Source organism: Triticum dicoccoides, chromosome 3B (assembly GCF_002162155.2).
Source record: "Triticum dicoccoides isolate Atlit2015 ecotype Zavitan chromosome 3B, WEW_v2.0, whole genome shotgun sequence".
NCBI classification, from domain to species: domain Eukaryota; kingdom Viridiplantae; phylum Streptophyta; class Magnoliopsida; order Poales; family Poaceae; genus Triticum; species Triticum dicoccoides.
Genome location: NC_041385.1, coordinates 64,190,946 through 64,204,272, shown reverse-complemented (window position 1 = coordinate 64,204,272; position 13,327 = coordinate 64,190,946).

Genomic DNA, 13,327 nt, shown 5'->3' with positions numbered 1-13,327 from the left:
AAAAAAATGAGAATATATGCTTATTTTTAATGACTTATTACAACTCAGAAATAAAAAAAAAGAAAAAATAGTTGTGATTAACTTAACTAAAAAATGAGCATAGATGCTTATTTTTAATGACTTATTACAATTCAGAAATAAATAGAAGAAAAAATAGTTGTGATTAACTTAACTAAAAATGAGAATATATGCTTATTTTTAATGACTTATTACAACTCAGAAATAAAAAGAAAAAAACTATATAAAAAACTACTCAGAAATGAGTATAGATGCGCTTATAGAGAAAATTAGACCTAAATTCATAATAAATTTCTACTAACTTCAGAGAAATTCAATATGAATTTAGGTCAAATTTCCTGTATAAGGGCATCTATTTTCACTTTGAGAGCGGCTTAATAAGGCAGAGAGGGAGGGGCTTATAAACCGATGTGAGCCCCCTTCGATTGGCGAGGTGGGACTGAACTCTGGCCGCAACGAGGACCAACACTTTAGTCCCGGTTGGTGGTATGAACCGGGACTAAAGGGAAGCCTTTGGTCCCGGTTCGAGCCACGAACCGGGACCAATGGTGGTGGCCGAGGAGCGAGGCATATTGGTCCCGGTTCGTCCCACCAACCGGAACCAATAGGTCCAGACGAACCGGGACCAATAGCCCATGTGGCCCGGCCGCCCCCCGGGGCTAATGAACCGGGTCCAATGCCACCATTGGTCCTGGTTCTGGATTGAACCGGGACTAATGGGCTGACCTGGCCAGGACCATTTCCCCCTTTTCTACTAGTGTAGGGATCAAAATAGAGTTGCCGATCGCTTGGCAAATTATAGTCGTATAGAATGTACCACAGCTATGTGGACACTAGTGCAGAACCGGGCAATAGCACCGGTTCGTAAGGCCCTTTAGTGCCGGTTCCATAACCGGCACTAAAGTGTGGTCACTAAAGCCCCCCCTTTAGTACCGGTTCAGCACGAACCGGTGCTAAAGGGCAACCACGTGGCACGAGCCAGCTCCGGGGGCCTGGAGCCTTTTAGTACCGGTTGGTAAGACCAACCGGTACTATAAGGTTTGGGGTTTTTTAGTTTTATGATTTCTTTTTCATTTAATTTTGTGTTTCCATTTTAATTCTTTTTCATTTGGTGGTATTTTACGATACTACACATTGTACACGTTATGCATATATATAGAATTTCTAGTAGAACCAATCATGCATATATATATATATATCATCAATGTCTCACAAACCACCATATTAATTAATTCACACATACACACATGTATAGCTATATACAATTTCTCCTACATATGCATGTTGCCTTCGGAGCCAGTGGCATTAGCCTAATTGGTGCCTTCGGAGCACGATGACAATTGGAAGATGTTTTCATGGGGGCGGTAGCGGGTAATAGTATTCTCCCTTCGGATTTATGACCTAGTCGAGCAAAAATCCCGCTATTTCCTCTTGAAGTGCTTCTATGCGCTCCGTTTCTAGGAGCTTCTCCCGCACCTCTTTGAACTGTTAAGAAGGAGATCAATATGCATATATATTAGTTTGTGTGACTAGATATCGATAATGGTGTAAAAATTGTGAATAGTGTTCTGACAAGCGTACCCATTCCTGTCTTTGAGATCTGCTCCTTTCGGACGCCATCATGTGAATATTCTCGCAAACGCAGAATTCACACAGATCAGTCCCCTGCGCCTGCTTCAGGGCCTTTAGGAGAATGGAATTTGATCAGATAATAATTAATCAAGCATGATAATTAAAGAGATGGCAGCTAGCTAGCTAGCTAGTACTACTTAATTACTTATCTTGGATCGAAACCATTTAAGCTTTGGTTTCTATTCGCCTTCCGTGACCTTGATGAACCTTGCCCAAGCCCTGCCCCGTCGACAAAGAAAATGAATAAAGGGGTTATTAAATAGTTCATATCATGAAATGACGAACTAAATAGGCCGAGATATATAGTTAATAATGATTGAATTAAATTACCTGTTGACTATCCCAAACAAGATGTTATAGTCAGTTTTTGCTTTGAGTAGTGAGTCCAGTATTTGAACTGTTCCATCGTCAACTTTAATGATACACAAGACCCAGTGAAATCTGCATGCACACACGTTTGCATGTCTTAATTAAGCGGGCATATGTAAGCAAAAACATGTAGCTAGCTAGTAGGCAAAAACAGAGAATTTGTAGTACAAGACAGTGTGACTCACTGGAAGTTGTAAGGAAGTAGTATATCTTCATTGTATTTGAGGCGCTTCAAGAACTGTAGCATGTTGTCCTCTACGTCCTTTTGATGATGTGCATTTATCCGCCATGTGTATTCATTAACGGTGTTTGGGTCAATGAACCCAATGCCAAAGCGTCCACCTTTTCTCATTTCATACATCTTCATCTTGCATAATACCACAGAAAAGAATATAGTGAGGATAATTACAGGTAATGATTGATCAAAAGGATCACTACAACTAGATTGAGACTTAAATTACAGAAAGAAATCACTTACAGACAATAGCAACTAACGATAGATTTGTCGAGTCCGTCTTGATTGTATAACTGAAACAGTTCAGAATACTCAACAGACAGAGCTTTCTCATGGAAGTAATGCTCCTCCTTGACATTCACCATGAGGAAAAATCGATCTGAAATGTTGGTAATGTTCATGTACCATTGATGCAATTCATACATTCTCGTTGGGAGGTTCTTGACCTTGTCTGGCGCGACCAAAGGTTGGCCCCAGACATATTTCCGTTTTATTTCATCCTCTCTAAGCACAGGCATGGGCTCGATCTCGAGGAGTTATCCAACGGTGATGTTGAGAACTTCAGCCTGCATTATATGCTCCTCCGTTATTACCACATTGCCGACCTCGGAAACGTGCACTATTTGCCCACAATAATATTGGGCGCGCGTACTGTCACGTGTTGTTGGCACAACAAGCGAGGGGATCGATTGTGCCGCCTGTTCTCCCAGCTGGGGAATGGTTTTCCCGCATTTTTTGTCAGCTGCTTCTTGTTTGCTCGATCCCGATGTAGACGTGCTCGCCTCCTTTTGTAGACGTGCTCGATTTAACTTCCTGATGTGGCGCTCATAGTCTGTGTCAACAGGCTTGGGAGCTGGTGGTTGAGCCATACAAATGAAGTGGTCAATCGTTTCCTCAGGCACTTTCTCCCTTGGCGGCGATGGCGGTTTCGGTGCAAAATGGGCTTCCACCTCGGCCTTCGATATGGCTGCGATTTCCTCCTCGGACCTGTCATAAGCCCTCTGCGGAAGAGGCGTGAGGCTTGGACCATATTTATATCGCTTGCCTCCGCCTGTACTTCCTGTACTACCTCGACTCGTAATGCTACGCACCATAGCTGTGGGGTGTCTCTTCTGTGATTGTTGAGGCGGCGGAGACGGCTGACGGGGCTGAGTTGGACGAGGAGGAGTGGCCTGAGGTTGTGCCGGACTTGGAGGAGGAGTGGGCGTCTGACGCTGTGGCGGACTTGGAGGAGGAGGAGTGGCCTGACACTTTGCCGGACTTGGAGGAGGAGTGGCCTGAAACTTTGCCGGACTTGGTGAACTTGCAGGAGCGGGAGACTGCTGACTCGGTGGCGGACTTCGACGAAGAGTCGGCTGACGCGGTGTCGGTGGCCTTCGAAAGATGATGCAATCCTTTTTCCATAGGATGATACGATGTTTGGCCTCTCCGAGAAAGCGCTCGCCGTCACCTCCAGGAATGTCAAGTTGTAGCTCCGAATATGGTGGGTCCACCACCTCATCAACCAAGACACGAGCATAGCCCGCTGGAATCGGGTTGCAATGGAAGGTTGCCTCGGGGGGATTTGTAAAAGCAACGGCGTCCGCCACCTTCATGGATATGTTCTTCATTTTGACGTGTAGCTCACAGTTAGTGTTCTCCGTGATGTCATCCACGGGGTATCTACCCAGCATTGCGTCGTCCTGGGCGGCCGAACCCACGCCGCTTCTTGGCATGGATGGGCCGGTGCTATCCAATGCTGGATCATCCGCTAGCTGCTGCAGCTGCTGAGACCCCCTTTGCTGGGTAAGTGAGTCGATCTGCTCCTGCTGCCGCTGGAATTTGACTGCCAATTCTGCTTGACTTGCTTCTAGGCCTTGAAGGCGTTCATAGTCCCGCTTCCTCTGCTCCTCCTGCATCTTCCTCTTCTTCTCCTCCGCAATCTTCTTTCTCGCACGGCTTCTGTAGTCGTTGTTCCAGTCTGAAAACCCCTCATACCACGGAATAGCGCCCATGCCTCGTGTTCTTCCCGGGTGTTCAGGATTTCCCAGGGCACGCGTAAGCTCGTCGTTCTCTCTGTTGGGCTGGAACACCCCCGATCGTGCCTCTTCTATTGCAACAAGTATCACATCGTCGGCTCCCTTCAGACTTGCCTTCGTCGAAACATTGCCTGTCTTCGGGTCCAACTCCTCCCCATGCGCATAGAACCAAGTCCTGCACCTGGGGGTCAGCTCTTAGTAACCGGAGTGACACCTGCATCCTCCATCTCTTTCTCAGACTTATCCCACTTAGGCATTGCCACCGCATAGCCACCTGGCCCCAGCTTATGGAACTTATCCTTTTTTCGGCATTCTTCTTGTTTATTCTCGACCGTTCCTTAGTTAATTCCGAATCCTTGAATTTCACGAAAAATCGTCCCAATGAGCACGTTGGTTCTCTAGTGTTCCCTCGAATACTGGAGTCTTCCTTCCTCCCTTGACGTACTTGTCCCATTCACGATTCTTGTGGTTCTTGAATGCAACCGCCATCTTCCTAAGAGCAGCATCCTTGACTTTCTGCACATCTGCTTCTGTGAAATGATCTGGTAGGGTGAAATGTTCCATGAGAGTATCCCAAAGCAGATCTTTTTGATTCTTGTAGACAAAAGTAACATCTGGACGTGGAGCAGCGTCCTCTCTGTCTTTTTGTCTTTTGTCTTTTGCTGGCTCTCTCCATTCTTGAAGGGAGATCGGGAGTTGGTCCTTCACAAGAACTCCGCACTGACGAACGAACTTGTCCGCAATCTTCTTAGGCGCTAATGGTTCGCCATTAGGTTTGACTGCCTCGATATTGTACTTTACGCCCTCCTTCAACTTTTTGTTCGGGCCCCGTTTTGTCCTTTTGCCTGAAGATTTGCTCGATCCGGATGGATGAAAGAACAAAGATCAATTCGTTAATATATCTGCAAGTCATTTAAAACATGTGATGATCACCAGATACCTGCTTATATAAATATATATACCTCGCCGGTCTTTGTTGTTTCAGGATCAACATGTTCTTCGTCATCGTCATAACCGTAGTTCATGACTTCATCAATTCGGTCGTCGTGATCGAATATCATATCACCCTCTCCGGTGTTGTTTAGATATTCGGAGCCGTCATAATCTTCTTTATTCTGATCATCATCTGGCCCGCGTATCATATCGAACATGGTCTATTCTCCCTCTGTGTCGGTATTGTCTGCCATAGCTTTTATTTAACTAATCCAAAAGAAATATAAAACAATTTAGTATTCAAATTACATCGTCTCGAATAATAGATATAATCTCGAATACATCATCTAGAATAATAGATATAATCTTGAATACATCGTCTCAAATAATATATAATATTGAATAGTACACCACTGGCTAGGTAGCTAATTAAAGATCGAATACTACAGACCCACGCGAACGCCACCAAACGAGATCAGGGTCGACGACGGGACCCGGGGCCGGGTTCCTCATCAAGCGGCGTGCCCCTCCAGGCAGCACCTCCCAGTGCCAGCCCGGCGGAGCCCAGTCCCGGACATGGGTCGGCTGGACGTCGTCGTGGACGGGTCGACGGCGAGGATGCGGGCCGGGCATCATCGAGAACAAATACTAGCTATATGCCCGCAAAAAGTAACATTTTTTAATGATTGGATTTTGATAACTAAAATTTCTAACATTTCAATATAACACTAATTATGCTATCATTGCATATGTCAAAAATTTATATACTATTTCATACTAATTAAGCATCTAACACTAAAAACAGAAAACACAACTTCTATACATCCATTAAAAAACTGAAAAACAACATTATATAAAAAATTTCCATACTAATTAAACACTAATTATATCCATCTAACATGCATTCATACATATATAATAGTGAAAAAATAATAATCTAAATAATCTAAACTAATTAAACATACAAAATATGTATATACTAATTAAACACTAAATAATCTAAACTAATTAAACATACAAAATACATATGTACGTGTGTGTGTGTGTTCATGCATGCTTGTGTGTGTGTATGGGCTCGGGGAGGGGCGGCGCCCATGGTGGCCGCCGGGGGCGAGGGAGAGGGGTTAGAGGGGGAGAGCTCACAGCGGGCGACGGCGACGGCGAGGCGACGGCCGGGGCGGCGACGGCGGGGACGGGGACGGCGCGACGGGGACGGGCCCGGGGCGGCGACGGAGACGAGGGCGGTGACGGGGATGGGGGCGGCGACGGAGACGAGCGGTGACGGAGACGATCGAGGGCGGCGGCGACGGCGATGGAGACGGAAACAGAGGAACAAACAGAGAGGGAAACTGAAATTTTCGTAGTTGTTGTATATATAGAAGGCACCTTTAGTACCGGTTGGAGCCACCAACCGGTACTAAAGGCCTGTTTTGGCCAGGCCAAGCGGCGGGAAGCGACCCCCTTTAGTACCGGGTGGTGGCACAAACCGGTACTAAAGGCCCCCCCTTTAGTACCGGTTTGTGCCACGACCCGGTACTAAAGGGGGTGCGCTGGCGCAGGTGCGGTGCGGCAAGTTTAGTCCCACCTCGCTAGCCGAGGGGCGACCGCACTGGTTTATAAACCCCCGTGCGGTCGCTCTCTCGAGCTCCTCTCCAAAGCAGGCCTACTGGGCCTACGTGTTCTTTGCTGCCCTGTGGGCCCACTTGGCCTTTGCGGGCCTGCATCCTGGCCTAAAAACAGGTTGGGTTTCTAGTCGTATGCAGGCCGCTCTGGCCTAGTAGGCGGGTTTTTTTTTGCTTTTATTTATTTTTGTGTTGTTTTTTTGTGTATTTAGAGTTTCTTTGTGAATATTTTTGCTTTAGGTACAAAAAATTACAAACTTTCTGTTAGTGCCCGTAGTTTTCAAATTTGAATAGTTTAAATTTTGAATTATTTGAAATTAGTGTGAATATTTTTTATATAGTTTTTTCTTTTCAGCTATAGTTTTTCTTCTTTTCTGCTATTTTTTTCTGCAAAACTTGATGGTCAAAGTCTGGAGTTATAACTTAAAAAAAAGGAAATGTCGACGTGCAATTAGTTTTTGCCATAACAGAAGAAGTCCGGAGTTGTAATAAGTTATTAAAAATAAAAAAGAGGTGCAATGCTCGTTAATTTGCTTCAAGCCTTTCGGAATAGTGTAAACTGCACTGCGCATAGCTCCGTGCAGTCTACCGTATTCCTGAAGGCTTGAAGCTAAGCAACGTGAGCATTGAGCCTCTTCTTCATCGTCTCTGCACTCAGGGCTTATAAACTGCTCCTAGTCCCTCTCACTTCGCGATGTGGGACTAAAAAAAGCTTACGGCTGGTTCATCCATGAACCGGTACTAAAGGTGCTCGTGGGGCCCCAGCCTTACCTGACACAACCTCATTAGTACCGGTTCGTGGTACGAACCGGCACTTAATGGTGATGGTGGGGCCATAGCCTGACCGGAGGCTGACACAGCCTCTTTAGGTACAAACTTTATGTTAGTGCCCGTAGTTTTCAAATTTAAATAGTTTAAATTTTGAATTATTTGAAATTAGTGTGAATCACTAGTTTGTGAATAACTTAACTTTAAAAATCAGTAAAGGCATGAAAGAATTTGTTTGCACATAAAATTTCTTCGCGTTTCAAATGCCAAAACACATAACTACCCTAACTATTACAGAGATTCCCCTCTGGGTGTGAAACACAGAAGAAAGTGATGATAGTGAAGCCGATCACATCCCAGATCTTTGGGTGTGAAACTTTTTCTTCGCGTGTGTCCCTTTGCGCCGTAACCATGGGAAATCTTCATCATTTAACGGGATGCTCGGGTCAATATTCACTATGAATGGAGCAATTTCATCAAACTTTTCATAATCTTCTGACTTGTCTGTCTTGTCATCCACTCCCACGATGTTTCTCTTCCCAGAAAGAACTATGTGCCGCTTTGGCTCATCGTACGATGCATTCGCTTCCTTATCTTTTCTTTTTCTTGGCTTGGTAGACATGTCCTTCACATAGAAAACCTGTGCCACATCATTGGCTAGGACGAATTGTTCGTCTGCATACGCAAGATTGTTGAGATCCACAGTTGTCATTCCGTACTGCGGGTCTTCCGTTACCCCGCCTCGTGTCATATTGACCCATTTGCACCGAAACAAAGGGACCTTTAAACCACGTCGATAGTCAAGTTCCCATATGTCCTGTATATAACCATAATATGTTTCCTTTCCCGTCTTGGTTTCTGCATCAAAGCGGACATCACTGTTTTGGTTGGTGCTCTTCTTATCTTGGGCGATCATGTAAAATGTATTACCATTTATCTCGTACCCTTTGAAAGTCATTATATTCGAAGATGGTAACTGGGACAGCAAGTACAGGTCATCTTCAATAGAGGTGTCATGCATGGTACGTGTCTGCAACCAGCTGGCGAAACTCCTGGTTTGTTCACGTGTAATCCAGTCATCAGACCGCTCCGGGTGTTTGGAGCGTAGCAAATTCTTGTGTTCATCCATATACGGAGCCACCAAGGCGGAATTCTGTAGAACTGTGTAGTGTGCTTCAGTGAGAGAATGTCCGTCCATACATATTATTTGTTCCCCTCCTAGCGTGCCTTTTCCATCCAGTCTACCCTTATGCCGCGATTCAGGAAGACCAATCGGCTTAAGGTCAGGAATAAAGTCAATACAAAACTCAATGACCTCCTCATTTTGATGGCCCTTGGAGATGCTTCCTTCTGGCCTAGCACGATTATGAACATATTTCTTTAAGGCTCCCATGAACCTCTCAAAGGGGAACATATTGTGTAGAAATACAGGACCCAAAACGTTAATCTCTTCGCATAGGTGAACTAGGACGTGCGTCATGATGTTGAAGAAGGATGGTGGGAACACCAACTCAAAACTGACAAGACATTACACCAAATCATTCTGTAACCTTGGTATGATTTCTGGATCGATTACCTTCTGAGAGATTGCATTGAGAAATGCACATAGCTTCACAATGGCTAATCGAACGTTTTCCGGTAGAAGCCCCCTCAATGCAACCGGAAGCAGTTGCGTCATAATCACGTGGCAGTCATGAGACTTTAGGTCCTGGAACTTTTTCTCTACCATGTTTATTATTCCCTTTATATTCGACGAGAAGCCAGACGGTGCCTTAATACTGAGCAGGCATTCAAAGAAGATTTCCTTCTCTTCTTTGGTAAGAGCGTAGCTTGCATGACCCTGATGTATGCCGTCTTCTCCGTGCATACGTTGCTGGTCCTCCCGTGCCTCAGGTGTATCTTTTGTCTTCCCATACACGCCCAAGAAGCCAAGCAGGGTCACGCAAAGATTCTTCATCACGTGCATCACGTCGATTGCGGAGCGGACCTCTAGGTCTTTCCAATATGGCAGGTCCCAAAATATAGATTTCTTCTTCCACATGGGTGCGCGTCCTTCGGAACAGGTTGTCCGCCAGGACCCTTTCCAAATATCACCTTCAAATCCTTGACCATATCATGTACATTAGCACCAGTACGGTGGCGAGGCTTCGTCCGGTGATCCGCCTCACCTTTGAAATGCTTGCCTTTCTTTCTTACGGGATGCCTGCTCGGAAGAAATCGACGATGTCCCAGGTACACATTCTTCTTACAACTATTCAAATATATACTGTCGGTATCATCCAAACAGTGCGTGCATCCGCGGTATCCCTTGTTTGTCTGTCCTGATAGGTTACTGAGAGCTGGCCAATCATTGATGGTCACGAACAGCAACGCCTCTAGGTCAAATTCTTCCCCCATGTGCTCATCCCACGCACGTACACCTGTTCCATTCCACAGTTGTAAGAGTTCTTCAACTAATGGCCTTAGGTACACATCAATGTCGTTGCCGGGTTGCTTAGGGCCTTGGATGAGCACTGGCATCATAATGAACTTCCGCTTCATGCACAACCAAGGAGGAAGGTTATACAAACATAGAGTCACAGGCCAGGTGCTATGGTTGCTGCTCTGCTCCCCAAAAGGATTAATGCCATCTGTGCTTAGACCAAACCATACGCTCCTTGCGTCATCTGCAAACTCCTTCCCGTACTTTCTTTTGATTTTTCTCCACTGCGACCCGTCAGCGGGTACTCTCAACTTTCTATCTTTCTTACGGTCTTCTCTGTGCCATCGCATCGCCTTGGCATGCTCTTTGTTTTGGAACAAACGTTTCAACCGTGGTATTATAGGAGAATACCACATCACCTTGGCAGGAATCTTCTTCCTGGGGCGCTCGCCCTCGACATCACCATGCTCATCGTGGCTGATCTTATAGCGCAATGCACCACATACCGGGCAAGCGTTCAAATCCTCGTACTCACCGTGGTAGAGGATGCAATCATTAGGGCATGCATGTATCTTCTACACCTCTAACCCTAGAGGGCAGACAGCCTTCTTTGCTTCGTACGTACTCTCGGGCAATTCGTTGTCCTTTGGAAGCATATCCTTTGTCATTACCAGCAACTTTCCAAATCCCTTGTCAGATACACCATTCTCTGCCTTCCATTGCAGCAATTCCAGTGTGGTGCCCAGCTTTTTCTTGTCACCTATGCAATTCGGGTACAACAATTTTTTGTGATCCTCTAACATGCGCTGCAACTTCTTCTTCTCCAAATCACTTGCGCAGTTTCTCTTTGCATCGGCAATGGCCTGACCTAGATCATCAACGGGCTCATCTGATGCCTCTTCTTCAGATTCTTCCCGCATTACTGGCTCAGCTTCTTCCCCCATTGTTGTATCATCGTATTCAGGGAACCCATGGCCAGGATAGTTGTCGTCGTCCTCTTCTTCTTCATTGTCTTCCATCATAACCCCTCTTTCTCCGTGCTTGGTCCAAACATTATAGTGGGGCATGAAACCGGACTCAAACAGGTGGACGTGAATGGCTCTCGACGTAGAGTAATTGCGACCACTCTTACAGCCAGCACATGGACAAGGCATAAAACCATCCGCCCGCTTGTTTGCCTCAGCCGCAAGCAGAAAAGTATGCACGCCCTCAACGAACTGGGAAGAGCATCGGTCATCTTACATCCATTGTCGGCTCATCTTCATTACACAACACCGAATAGACCAAATTAATACAAATTCATACATAAAGTTCATACAACACTTAAATGCAACAAACAAATAACTCTCTAGCTAAAGCATTTAAATGCAACAACAAATGCGATCAAGATCGCAACTAAGGTAACAATTGATCCAACAGCATAATGATACCAAGCCTCACTATCGATGGCATATTTTCTAATCTTTCTAATCTTCAAGCGCATTTTCTCCATCTTGATCTTGTGATCATCGACGACATCAGCAACATGCAACTCCAATTCCATCTTCTCCCCCTCAATTCTTTTCAATTTTTCTTTCAAGTACTCGTTTTCTCTTTCAACTAAATTTAACCTCTCGACAATAGGGTCGGTTGGAATTTCTGGTTCACATACCTCCTAGATAAAAATATCTATGTCAACTTGATGGGCATAATTTGTCATAAACACGAAATGTAACAAATAGTTTTAAAAGAGAATATACCACATCCGAATCATAACAAGGACGAGGGCCGACGGGGACGGATATCAAAACCATGGCACTATGTATAACAAACAACGTACGGGTAAGATAATTATTATACGAGTAACTATATATCCAAATCACACAAACATCAATTTTTTATATAAAATTTCATGAACAAGAGGCTCACCACAAGGTGGTGCCGGCGACGGGACGGTGCGGGCGATCGACGGTGGTTACAACGGAGATTTAGAAGGCACTAAGTAAACCACACCTACATATGCAAACTAAGTGTTATTTTGACCTCAAATTGCATATAAATCAAATACTAGCACATATATATATTTCCTCCCAAATTACTAAACTCATAAATTAATAACTATATAAAGCATTGCAAGAGCTAATCTAGCAATGAGACATGAAAGGACAAAGTTGCTAACCTTTGTGATCACTTGAATGGATGGGGGCCTTCAAATCTTGACAAATTTTGGGCAAAATGTGTGATGAGCTCGAGGGGAGAAGAGGAAGAATAGAGAGGAGAGGGGAGGGGAAAGGGGGAAGAACAGAGCGAGCTGGACGAAGGGTTTATATGCAGGAGGACCTATAGTACCGGTTCGTGGCACGAACCGGTACTAAAGGTGCTGGAGGGGGCCCAGACTGACAACATCTTGCCACCACCCTCATTAGTACCGGTTCGTGGCACGAACCGGTGCTAAAGGTTAGCCACGAACCGGTACTAATGAGAGCGGCCCGGCTAGCCGTTGGAACCGGCACTAATGTATACATTTGTGCCGGCTCTAATACAAACCGGCACTAATGTGCTTCACGTTTGACCCTTTTTCTACTAGTGGGATGCACCTTGGACCACCATGTATTGAGAATCTTTTGACTCTCGACTGTAACTCTCTGAATATGGAATAAAACTCTATTTTCCCTTAAAAAAAGAGACATGTCACAGATACTTTTTTTTTACGTTCATGTTACAGATATCAACGACACTTTATTTTGGGACGGATGAAGTAGTTCACAAACCAAACCAGTACAGTAAACTTTGAAAAATCAATCAAGCAGGCACAGCTTTGGGGCTAGCTACAGAGCAAGCAGAGCACACCTCTACAATCCACATTGCATATCATTGCTGAGCAGGTGCAGACAACCACTATCCACATTGCCTTTGATTAGTGCACATCGCATTGCACTAATCAAGTTCAGAAAACATAGTACTGAAGAGCATTGCATTGCACTATTAAATTAATAGCATTAATTGCTATGGCAAAGCTGTTGTACGAGCAGCTTCTGCGATCTCCTCGATCTTCTTTGGGAAACGCTTTGTGTCTATAGTCTGATAAGATTCCATCGCCAGACCAGCCGAACATCGTTGATTTACTCCAAACTAGTAAGCATGCACGTACAACGCACGCATCATAATTTATAAAAATCTATTTTAAATCCTAACCTTTTAATGAGTTTTCTTATTGAGCCATTGAAATATGTCTCATGCCCAACAATGAGAGCGCGCATGTAATATACGATCCACAGACATGTTTTCACAAAAAATTCACGATCACATAGTGTAATATATGGTCCACATA